Source organism: Vulpes vulpes, chromosome 9, assembly GCF_048418805.1.
Source record: "Vulpes vulpes isolate BD-2025 chromosome 9, VulVul3, whole genome shotgun sequence".
Taxonomy (NCBI): Eukaryota; Metazoa; Chordata; class Mammalia; order Carnivora; family Canidae; genus Vulpes; species Vulpes vulpes.
Genome location: NC_132788.1, coordinates 54,777,365 through 54,788,564, shown reverse-complemented (window position 1 = coordinate 54,788,564; position 11,200 = coordinate 54,777,365). Strand labels below are relative to the sequence as shown.

Sequence of the window (11,200 nt, the reverse complement as noted above, 5' to 3'; positions counted from 1 at the left end):
GCCCTCAGGGGAGCCCTCCACTCCAGGGATCATAGAAGCCCCACATAGCTGCCTGCATCTGCTGTGCCTTGCGTGATTCCATGCCTGAGAAGTCTTCCTTGCAATTGGGGTGAAAGATGATGCATGGTGTCAGCTAGGGTCCCCAAAAAGCAGCTGCCAAAATGATGGGGTGAGAATTGCAAGGGATTTTTTTTTTTTGCCTGTGAAGAATTGAGGAGAGAGGGGCAAGTGTGGGTACACAGCTCTGGGAAAGTCTTGCCAGCCCAGCGGTGCCCTGTGTGGAGCAGAAGGACCAGGTCCTGGTACCTCTGCCACACTCAGTTTCTGGCTCATGAAGAGTGTAGTGTCATCCTATGGCCTTGGTGGGTTCTGAAGGCAAAGAGCCTGGAGGCTGTCGACTCAGTGCTCCCCTCTGGATGTATTCTCCCTGAAAAGGGGAACCAAGCATACCTTACAGCTCTGTAGCTGGGACACTATTCCAGAAAGACCACAGGATCCGTAGCCAACCAGATCTGCCACTGTCTAGCTGGGCGATCTCAGGCAAGTCTCTGAGGCCTTGATGGCCTCTCTACGAATGACCAGATGATTGCCTTGAGGGTCTGAGGTCCTGCAGCTAACCTGTCTGGCAGAAACTTAGCGGTAGATACATTGAAAGGGTAACTGCTTTTAGATGATCTTTCTTCCTCTGAAGCATTGGTGTATCCCCGCCCTTCTAGGCAGAGGACTGAGAAGACCCCAGATACAGCCCTGTACCTCTGTTGCCTTATCTGGAAAATGGGAGCAATAATAGTATTTCTTTCCTGGGCTCTTATATAGATCAGAATGGGGTGATGTGTGTGGTGCACTCAGCACACAGGACATAACCGTAACCAGTGGTGATTCCTCTTCTTCCTTCCCTTACTTATGTCTTCTAGCATTTGGTTGCTTATTACGACCAGGCACTAGCCAGGCAGGCAAGAGCTCATTTTATCTCCTGACCATCCTTAGAAATGAGGAGAAGCAGTACACTCATTTTACAGATGGGGAGACTGAGCACAGAGAGGTTAGGCGCCCTCCCCAAGGCTGCCAACTGGGACATGGCAGACGTGGATTTGAACCTGAGCTGTCAGGCTCGGCCCTGTCTTCTTGAGCTAGGATTATTGCTACTGCTTTTGCTGTTGTGTGGGCTCCACAGGGATGAGGATGGGCACAGCACGTGCAGAGATCCTGAGGCAGAAGCATTCCTGGCATTTCCAGAAACAGCAAGGAGGCCACTGGGGCCAGGTCACATGGGGCCTTCTAAGTAAGACATAGGAAGACCTTGGCTTTTGTTCAGAATGGCACCAGGGCCAATCGGGTGTTGTGTAGAGGAAAGGTGCTCTGACTTACATTTTATTTTATTTTTTTAATTAAAAAAATTTTTTTTATTGGACGTCAATTTGCCAACATATAACATAACACCCAGTGCTCATCCCGCCAAGTGCCCCCCTCAGTGCCTGTCATCCAGTCACCCCAACCCCCTGCCCACCTCCCTTTCCACTACTCCTTATTCCTTTCCCAGAGTTAGGTGTCTCTCATGTTTTGTCTGACTTACATTTTAAGAGGATCGTTGTGGCTACTTACTGTGTTGGCAGTTGGTTATAGAGGGGTCAATGGCAGCACCAGGGATTGCAGCCACGAGGCTGTTAGCAGTAATGCAGGCAAGAGAAGATGAGGGCTTGGTCCAGGGAGGTAGCAGTGGGGCTGAGCACAAGGGGCCAGATTCTGGTTAAAAGAGTCAGTTGAACCATGAAGCTTGAAGATTCAGTGCCTCACTGAATCTTGTTCATTGTTCTTCCTATTTGAGGCTATGAAAGGCTCCTGTGTGGTTGAACCGAAATTCTCATTCTTACTCACTCACTCGCCTGCTGGTCTAGCACGTTCCCTTCTTTTCCCTTCTTCATCTTAAGTATCCTGTTGACTTAAGTGTTAATTGTTTGTCTCTCCCACGAGAATATCAGCCCTGAAAAGACTTGGCCCTTGTCAAAATTGTTCACAACTATGTCCCTAGAGCCTAGACACAAACCCCCATTTGTTGAATGATTGTATCTACCCAGAGCTGACCTCTGCTCATGTAGGGATATGACATGGCACCTGCCTTCTGGGTGCTCCCAGGTGAGTGGGAACCTGGATGTGGTCTGGCCGTGTTATCAGAGTTGGGATGGAGAACACATGGGGTTTTGCCTGGGAGTGGGAAAGGATGTGGGCAAGACTTTCATCTTTTTAAGCAAGCAAGAAAGATTCCCTCCAGGGCTGCAAAGTCAGGAGATGCACAAAAATGAAGTGGCTGGCTGTGAGCTTACATGGAACAGTGGGTGTGGGACACATGGGGGAGCTCAGACCCTGTCCAGGGTGCCTTCAAATTACATCTTTATAACTGCTCGTGCAGATCTGTATGTGGCTGAATAAGGCCCTTGGGTCCCTGTTTTGTGCTTGCTGGTCTAAGCCTCTGCTGCCTTTTTGGTGTAGAGAGAAGCCCTGGGCTGGCACATGGCACACATTCACTCGGCAGTTCCCCAAACCAACTCTGCACGATCAACACTGTTTTAGATCAGATGCAGGGTCTAAAACACAAGAGAGGTTGAAACAGCTCACCGAGTTTGCCCAGCAAAGAAGGAATCTGAGCTGATGGCTCTCTGAGTTCAGAAATCATGCTCCATCCACTTTATAGTGGTGCCCACACGTTGGCGCATGGATTCCCTCCAAGCAGCCCTTCTTCATCAAGAGGCTGCGGAGGCACGCTGGGCCAGGGCTGGAGCCCATGCAAGCTGCCCTGCTTGCCCACTGGGCACTTTCCCAAGCTCTGGCCTGTGGAAGGCAGTCTTGGTTGCCGGCGAAGGCCCTTGGCACCTGTGTCTCACCGCTCAGTTTCCGCAGATGGCTGCTCAGTGGCTCTGTGCCCACTATCCCGGCTAGCGAGGCACAGATCTCCAGCCTCAGAGGAAGGTCTCTGCAGGCCCCTTGTGCAGCACAAGGACCCCTGGCAGGCAGCACTTGCAAACACAGCAGCCCTGCAGGGCGGGCAACACCCCAGATGGCCTGAGTGCTGATACGCAGAAGGAATGCACGGCTTTTGTTTCCCCGGGATCAACCAGCTGCTGCACGGAGGACACTGGAGCCTGCAGGCTTCAGTTGGCCTTGGATCTGCCGCCTAGGCTTGGGCAACCTTCACGGAGTCACTTAATGTCTCTGGGCCTCAGTGTCCTCATCTGTGAAATGAAGAAGGGGTTTGGCTGACCAGCTCCGAGATGAACCTCTGGCTCTGACATTCTGACCCCATCCTTTCCCTTGTACTGGTTTCATTGGTCCTCTTGTGTGTGTGTGTGTGTGTGTGTGTGTGTGTGTGTGTGTACAGAGAATATATATATACATATATATATATGTATATATATATTCATTCTTTTTGTTACCACATCAGAGTGAAATTAGCAACATTTAGCAATTAATGCATTTTCTCCCCAAGACTCAACTCTTAAACAAAATTCTGAGTGTTTGACTTTCATTTTAAATAGGTGGCTGTCAGGAGGAATTACATGGCTCCTAAAGACACACACAGACATTATAATTAAAGAGATGCCAATCTTGACAGGTAGTAGGAGAGAAGAGGGCATGTGACAGTGAGAACAGAGAAGGCAAGAGGGGATCTCGGGGCCCAGTGGGATAAGAGGATAAGGCAGCCAAGTGTCCCTATCAGGGTGGAGAGCTTAGTTTCAGCATCAGCACCCAGATACCCACTGCTAAGAAAAAACAATAATGACACTGGGCTTGGGCACCTGAGTGTTTTTGAAGCGATTTCATGACTCCCTTCAGGATCCCACGATGTTCCAGAAAGGCAGATTTTATTAATCCCATTTCACAGGCTTAAAAACTAAGACCCCAATGGTCAGAGTCCTTTTTTCTCCTTATTTCAGCCACAGCGAGGTACTCTAAACCCCAGACTGGATCTTCAGGATCCAGGTTGAGTCCTGCCACGGACTCCCTTAAACTGCAGCCAAAGCCATTCCCGTCTAAGGTAGACGGACTGCGAGGGCAGTGGGGAAGGCGCCAACCCCTCTCTTGCTGGAGGGAGACTCACAGCCCAGGGCTACCTGGCCTGAGGGGTGGTGGGGAGACCCCGGGCCCAAGGGGATCGCCTGACCCAGGGAGCAAGGTGTGTGAACTCTGGAGAAAAGGGGGGATGGCAGGCGGGGAACATCCTCCGGAGCGGATCTGGACTCCAGGTGAGTGCCAGGTGGGCGCGGCCTCCTTCCCAGAAGGTGCTTTTCCCACAGACCTGTGCTCCTCTCTGCATCTCTGCCATTCCTGGGCCGACCTGCCTTCTGCCTGCTACAGGTGCCCGAGGGGCGGTGGTTGAGGGGCAGCCTGGACTGCTCCCCGCGTGGCTTCCATAGGTTCTTTCCCTGCGCACCTCACCTGGCCTCCTGGGGGGCTGGCGCTGGGTGAGATCGCGTGGCTAAAGGGGCTCTGGCCCAGGAGCCCAGCCGAGGTGAGCTTCCTTCCCTCTTCCTCGGAGTCTACCCTCTTCCCTCCAGCTGGGCCGCCTTCCCCGCCCTGCCCCCATCGCGGGCTCCCCCTCTGACAGGCACCTCATTAGCAGAATCTCTGTAAATAACGCCAACCAGTTAGAGTTACAACAAGGTAGCTCATTAAAGGCGCTCTGCTTGTCTCACTTCCCAATTAGTGTTTCTGCGGGTGCAGCCGCCAGGACTGCGTGTGACAGGGCACCCTTGGCGAGCGGGGTGGGGGGCGGGGGCTGCCCTGGATCTCCCCCAGTGAGCGGGATCGACAGCCCCAGGACTTGGTAAGGTGGCCCCCTCCCTGGCGGCCCGGGGGCCCTGGGTAGTGAGCCTCGAAGAGAAGCGGGAGAGGCAGGCACCGGCACCCCCGCGGGGCAGGGCTCTGCTGCTGTGGGCACCAGCTGTGGGCTGGGCAGTGTGTCCCCACCCTGACCCTTCTGTGGTTCCTCTCCCCTGCAGCACGCTTGGTTCTAGATTTTCACCCCAGATTGCTCCATCAAACACTTACCTGTCCCGGGCCCTTCTCCTTAGAGTCTTCTTCCCTTCCTCCGGGGACAAACTCAAACTTTTTTCCCATAAGAACTTCTGGGGAAAACACTCTTCTCCTGGGGGTGCCGAAGTCACTGGTGACAACAACGGGAGGAATTTCAGGCCAGAAAGGAAGAGAGCGTGCCAGAAGACGCTGATGGATGCAGGGGTGATGGTGTCCCCAAGGCAAGTCTACTGGGTTGCAGTTTTTAGCCCCCTTTTTTTTCTTTTTACATGAAGAAATAGGCTCAGAGAGGTTCATCCATTTGCCCCAGATCACACAGCCGTAGTCTAGAGCCTGTCTTGGGAGCTGGGGTCTCATGCCAGACCAACACGCAAGGGTTAGTGGGGGCAGAGGGAGCCTCCACTGCCCCTGCTGCCCTGCTGCAGGCGAGCGCGGCCCAACCCGGCTCCGTCTTTTCTCCAGCCAGGTTTCTCTCCCCCTGTTCACACTCCCTTCCGTTTTCACTTTGGGGCTGCCCTTCCTGTTTCACTTTGGGAAGGAACCCGCTCCCAATTTCTCTCCCTCTTGCGGGATCGATAGTTTTAGCTGGGCAAGGCGGAAAATGAAATTTACATTCAATGGTTTCCATGGCAACCACAGCCTGGCCCAGCTTCTGCTCTTGGGGCACTGTCTTCTGAGAAGAGCCAGGTATCAAAACCTCAGCTCCCGGAGAATGTGGCAAGGGTTTTAAACAGAACTAGAAAAGGCTCGAGCCCCCTTGACTACCACTTTCGCTGCCTGTGTGTGATATGGGGGGAAGGAAGAGGAGCCCGCCTTGCCCCCAGTATATCAGAGGATCAAATTGCTTGTAACACTGTCTTCGACATCACCAGGCTAACATTTTGAAGGCTCTGCTACATGCCAGGCTTTGTGCTAAGTGCTAACGCATTATCTCCTTTCGTCATTGCTTCGACCCTACAAGGTAGGTACTGCTGTTATCCCAATTTGCAGATGAGGAAATTGAGCTGAGGGAATATTACAAACTCTGTTCAATGGCTCAAAGAGTCAGAGCCCCCAGACCCTTGTGGTCTTAAGTGTCCCGCAACTGGAGAGCGGCATTCAGAGCTCATGCCGGGGACCCAGAGGTGAGCCAAACCCACTTTCTGCTCCTCTGTGGTCTCTAGAGAGGGCTGCAGCATCAGGGTGGAGAACTTAGGTCTACACTGGTAGCCTGGGTTCCCTTGAACTGTGACTTAGTCTTCAGCCCTGAACTAGGGATCCCTCTTAGGGATGGTGATGGGTTAAATAAACTAAAAACCCGTGAAGCACTCTGGGTAGTACCCAGCACATGGTCAGTGCTCAGTGTTAGTAACTGTCAGATTTGCCACTAGGGTGGCAGACAGACCAGGGGGAGTTAGCCACTGCCACACAGGGTCAACGTGTTCTGGAGAGATGGAGAAAAGCCCAGGGCTGTGAGGACCCCAAAGAGGTGGCTCACCAGGTCTGAGGTCAGAGGGGCTTCGTGGAGGAGACATGCTGTGGGGAAGGACATTTGCAGCAGAAAGATTGGTAGGAGGAAGGAGGCCATGTGGTATATTGGTCAGGAAGGGTGACAATGTGTCATTCCTCATCATTCCTGCCCACTCAGCATCTATTTCTCTTCCATCTATTTCAGCTTTCCTTTTGAAGTCTGCTTTTCTCTCATTCTCAGTCTATAGGGTTCTGGAGGGACTGACTCGGCCCCCAAGGTCCACATATGGGCACGCGACTCAGTCCTAACCAGAGACCTGCGTCTCCCTAGCTATAGTGTTTGGTTGGGAGGTGGCCAACGGCTCAAGGAAAGCCAATTACAGTCAATGCATGTCAGATCTGAGATCTTTGCTGGCGCTGTGGTGACAAAGACTCCTTCCATGGGGGTAGCTAAGCTGGTGAAATGCAAATTTGAAGCTGTTAGGGGCTGCGTTTGCCACCACAAAGGGAGAGCCTCCTGAAAATGAAGCCAACACAGAAAAGTGTAGCCTAAAAGTGATAAGAGATGGATTCCTGGCAGTATTCCTTGATCTAGCTGTGCCTGAAGTCCCAAGGCTTTTCTGGCACATAAGCCAATAGAGTTTCTTTTCATTTAAGGCTATGTGAGATGGCATTGTGCCTTTTGCCATCACAAGCCTCCTCCTTAATCCATGGCTGGTGACAAGCAATGGACTGAGAGGATGGCAAGTGCCAGGTCATAAAGTCCTAAATGCCATACTGCAGAACTGAAGCTTGAAGGGGATGGGAGCCATTGATCAAAAGCAGAGTGTTGATAGGATCAGTCTGGGTTTTTTTTTTTTTTTTTAAGATTTATTCATTTATTAGAGAGAGAGAGGGGAGGGGAGGGACAGAGGGAGAGAGAGTTTTAAATGGACTCCCCACTGAGCCTGGAGCTCTATGTGGGGCTTGATTTCATGACCCTTAGATCACTACCTGAGTCGAAACCAAGAGTCAGATGCTTGATGGACTGTGCCACCCAGATGCCCCTAGTTTGGGCTTTTGAAAGATTCTCCGGCAGCAGTGTACCATAGCAGCTTGCACCAGGCTGGTGAGGTAGAAGCTGGGTCTGACCTAAGGCCATTGCTGAAGTAAATCATCACAAACTCAGTGGATTGAAACAATGCAGATTTATTATCTCACAGTTCTGGAGGTCAGGGGTTTGAAATGGGTCTCACTGAGCCGAAATCAAGGTGACAGCATTCTTTCTAGGGAGGAATCTGTTTCTTTGCCTTTTCCAGCTCCCAGAGGCTACTTGCATGTCTTGGTGTGTGGCCTCTTCCTTCATTTTGAAAGCTCCAGCCTCCACTTCTGTAATTTCATAACCTTCTCTGACCCTGACCTCTGTGCCTCACTGTTATAAAGACCCTGTGATGATGCTGAGTGCACCTGGGTGACTCAGGACACACTCCTACCTTCAGATCCTTAACTTAATTACACCTGCAGTGTCAGGTCACATTCCCAGGTTCTGGAGATTGAGACATGGACATCTTTGGGATCATTACCCAGCCTACCACAGGCGAGGCAGTGGGGATGGAGGAGAGCAATAGAGCAGACAAGTCAAGGGGGCCAGCACCCCTTGGGCGTACGGGTATGGGTGGCAATGGAGAGCCCATCATTTCCCAGGGCATCCATGGTGGCCCCCATCTGTGGGTGTCGGATATTTCCGATGGTCTCTGGCAGCCTGTACACAGGCACAGGGAACGCAGGCAGACAGATGAGTCAAGTGTGACTAGACTCTGCCAGAGAGGGGGTACAATGGCTTGATTTGGGGCAGCAGCAAGAGAGGGGTTGATGTCATCAGTTCTAGAATGTAAGCAGGGAAAGAGGACAGTGAAGACAGAACTAGCAGGTAAGAGAGTGGAGTCAGTGGCAGACGGAGCTCACGTCTGCTGAGTGCTGGCCGTGTGCTGGCCCTGCTGTGAGCTGAGCCCACATGCACTCTCTCTTCTTAGTGGCCCTGCCTTCTGCCCATCACACAGCTCCACTCCAGGGGTCTATTGGGAGCCTCAGAATCAACAGGCACCAAACCCAGCTCCAGCCTCTCCCCCACTGTTCCCTCTGCAGCTTTCCTCGTCCACAGAGGCTTGGGCCAGACGCTGGGTGTCCTTCCTGGTCCCTGTCCTTCTCTCACATTCCCACACCTGGAGCCTATCGCCTCCTCCTTCAATATCCTGGGGGAATTGGACCACTTCTGGACCTCTACTTAGGACCAGGTGACATTGCATCTTGCCTGGATTGTCACAGCAGTCTCCTGAGGGGTGTCTTCTCCCCTCCATCTGTGCCCTATACATCCTTCCTCTGCTCCAAATCCTCAAGAATCTCACCTCACTTGGAGTAAAAAGCTGGTCCTGACACTGGCCCCAAAACCCAGAAGACTTGGGCTCCAGTTATTGCTCGGCATGTTCTCCCCATCTCTCCCTCCTGACCCCACCCCAGCCACTGTGGCTTCTTTCTTTTCCACAGATGTGCCAGTCTCCCGTCAACCTCAGGGCCTTTGCATCTGCCTGGGACTTTCTTCCTCCAGACATCTGTATAACTTGCTTCTTCTGCTATGTAGGCTTGGACCCAAATGTTACCCTTGCAGTGAAGCCTTTGCTGAGCATCCTGTATAAACCACTAGCCCTCTCCTGCACCACCCCAGCAGAGAGGACTGGCTCCACCATGGCATGCATCCGCAGAGGCCACACAGGTACAGGGTTAAACCGTGCCCTACAAGAGATGGCCCATGGTCCTCCTAAAACACAGGAGGATGAGGCTAGGATTGCTACCACGAGAACTTCTCCCCTGGAAGTTTGTATTGTCTCCTGGTCCCCCTGATGTGTGGGGCCCCATCAGAACAGTGCTGCAGAATGTAAAAGCACTCAGCTGAGGTGAAGATGTGGCTCCTCAGAGAGGAGTGTCCCACATTTCACACTGAGGCCGTCAGGCCCCTGGTTTTGGTGTCAGGGTTTTGTTCAGGGTAAGGCCCTAGGGATCTGGCTCTTTCAGTGCCTCTTCTTTTTGCTGCATGTAGGTCGCAGCCTGTCTGGATCTAAAACTGGCCTGGTGTCTCTACCGGGTGACCCAGTGAGGCCTTGCTGGGTGTGTTTAGCAATCACATTGTCACTCTATGCATTTTAATTGTTATGTTTTATTAACCTCCCTCCATGAGGGCAGAGGTTTTGGTCTCTTTTTATATGGCTTTATGCCGTTCCTCGACCTGGGGCTGGGGCACCATAGGCACTTAGTGAATATTTGTTGAACGAATGAAGCGAAGTCATTATCAGGCCCATTTTGCAGATAAGGAAACTGAGGCACAGAAAGGTCACAGCCAGTCAGTGGCAGAGGTGGGTTGCAAGCCCAGTTCCAGAACCCGAGCCTTCAGGCTCCTTGGTTCACAGCTCCCTGTTGGTGGGGCATTTCTGGAAAGGTTGGAGGGATGGGTGTGGCAAAGCCATGAAGAAAGCAGTCTGAAAGAACTGGGATTCAGACCCCGGGTTTAATGGTGCTGACCCTAAGGGTGTGGCAAGGGTCTGGTGGCTGAGATGGAGGCCAGAGTGCTAGATGATGGGGTGTCCACTTGGCTATTGACTTCCTGGGTGGAGAAGAAGTCTCTGGGCTGGGGCCAGAGCCTTCAGCAGAATGAATGAGGGCAGAGGGTGAAGGCCCCCACGGAGGGACAGAGATGAGTGAGATTGTGACTCCTGGTTAGGTTGGTGCTTAGGAGCTCATTCTCTTTCTATGGCTCCTTAAATTAGCTATTGTAGGGCCAGGCAGGGGCTGGCAAGGTGGGCAGGGTGCCCTATCAGCAGGGGTGCTGCTTCAGCTGATTCCAGGCAAGACTGCCATCTCAGTGTTTCAGACTTGGATTTTCCAAGAAAACTGAGAAGTCTGAATGTTTAATGTGAAATCTTCCATTTTCTTAACCTTAACAACAAAATCAATTTTACTCTTAATTTGTTGACTTGCACATCTGTTCACAGGGGATGGTCCCCCTCCCTCTCTGGCCCATGTGCCCAGTGTCTGCCTCTCCACCTTCCCAGCCCAGGGCAACCTTGGTCATTAGTTTCTATGTCTCCTTTCGGAGTGTTGTTAGCATGAATGAGCAGATATAAATATAAGCTCCATTCCTCTTTTATTACATAAAAGATGGTGTACGTGTGCTGCTCTGGGCTTATTTCACTGAGGAATAGCCAGGAGACCTTGTCCTGTTGATACCTGGAAAGCTGTTACTTTTCTTTCCCTCCAACAGCTGTATAGTATTCTTCTGTGTGGATGGATGTGCCATTTGATGTAACCTGGTGGCTGTTACCTAGGGGTGAGTTTGCCCTGACAATGTCTGGAAATAGTTTTAATTGTCACTGATAGAACATGTGTGTGTATGTCCACACATGTGTACATGTATGCATGTGTATATATGTGTGCATGTGCACATGTATATGTGTATATATGTCTATTTGCATGTGTGCATATGTGTATATGGGTGCATGTGTGCATATGTATGGGTATACATGTGTGTATGCATATGCGTGGATGTGCATTGTGCGTTTGTGTGCATGTGTTATTGTCATCTAGAGGTTAGAAGTCAGGGATGCTGCTAAACATTCTATAATTCACAGGACAGCCCCATATACACAACAGAAAATTACCATGTCTAGGTATGGTTGGCAGGATCAAGATGGTA

The 11,200-nt window shown here is 51.6% G+C and overlaps 1 long non-coding RNA gene across 1 annotated transcript; it reads right to left on the bottom strand.

Annotated features, from left to right (window-relative positions):
- Nucleotides 1-1,369: 1,369 nt before the first annotated feature.
- Nucleotides 1,370-5,506, bottom strand: LOC140594065 (uncharacterized). Its single transcript, XR_011994587.1, has 2 exons — nt 5,044-5,506; nt 1,370-3,227 (listed from the first exon to the last, which is right to left on the bottom strand). It is a non-coding gene; the product is annotated as an uncharacterized lncRNA (long non-coding RNA).
- Nucleotides 5,507-11,200: the final 5,694 nt, after the last annotated feature.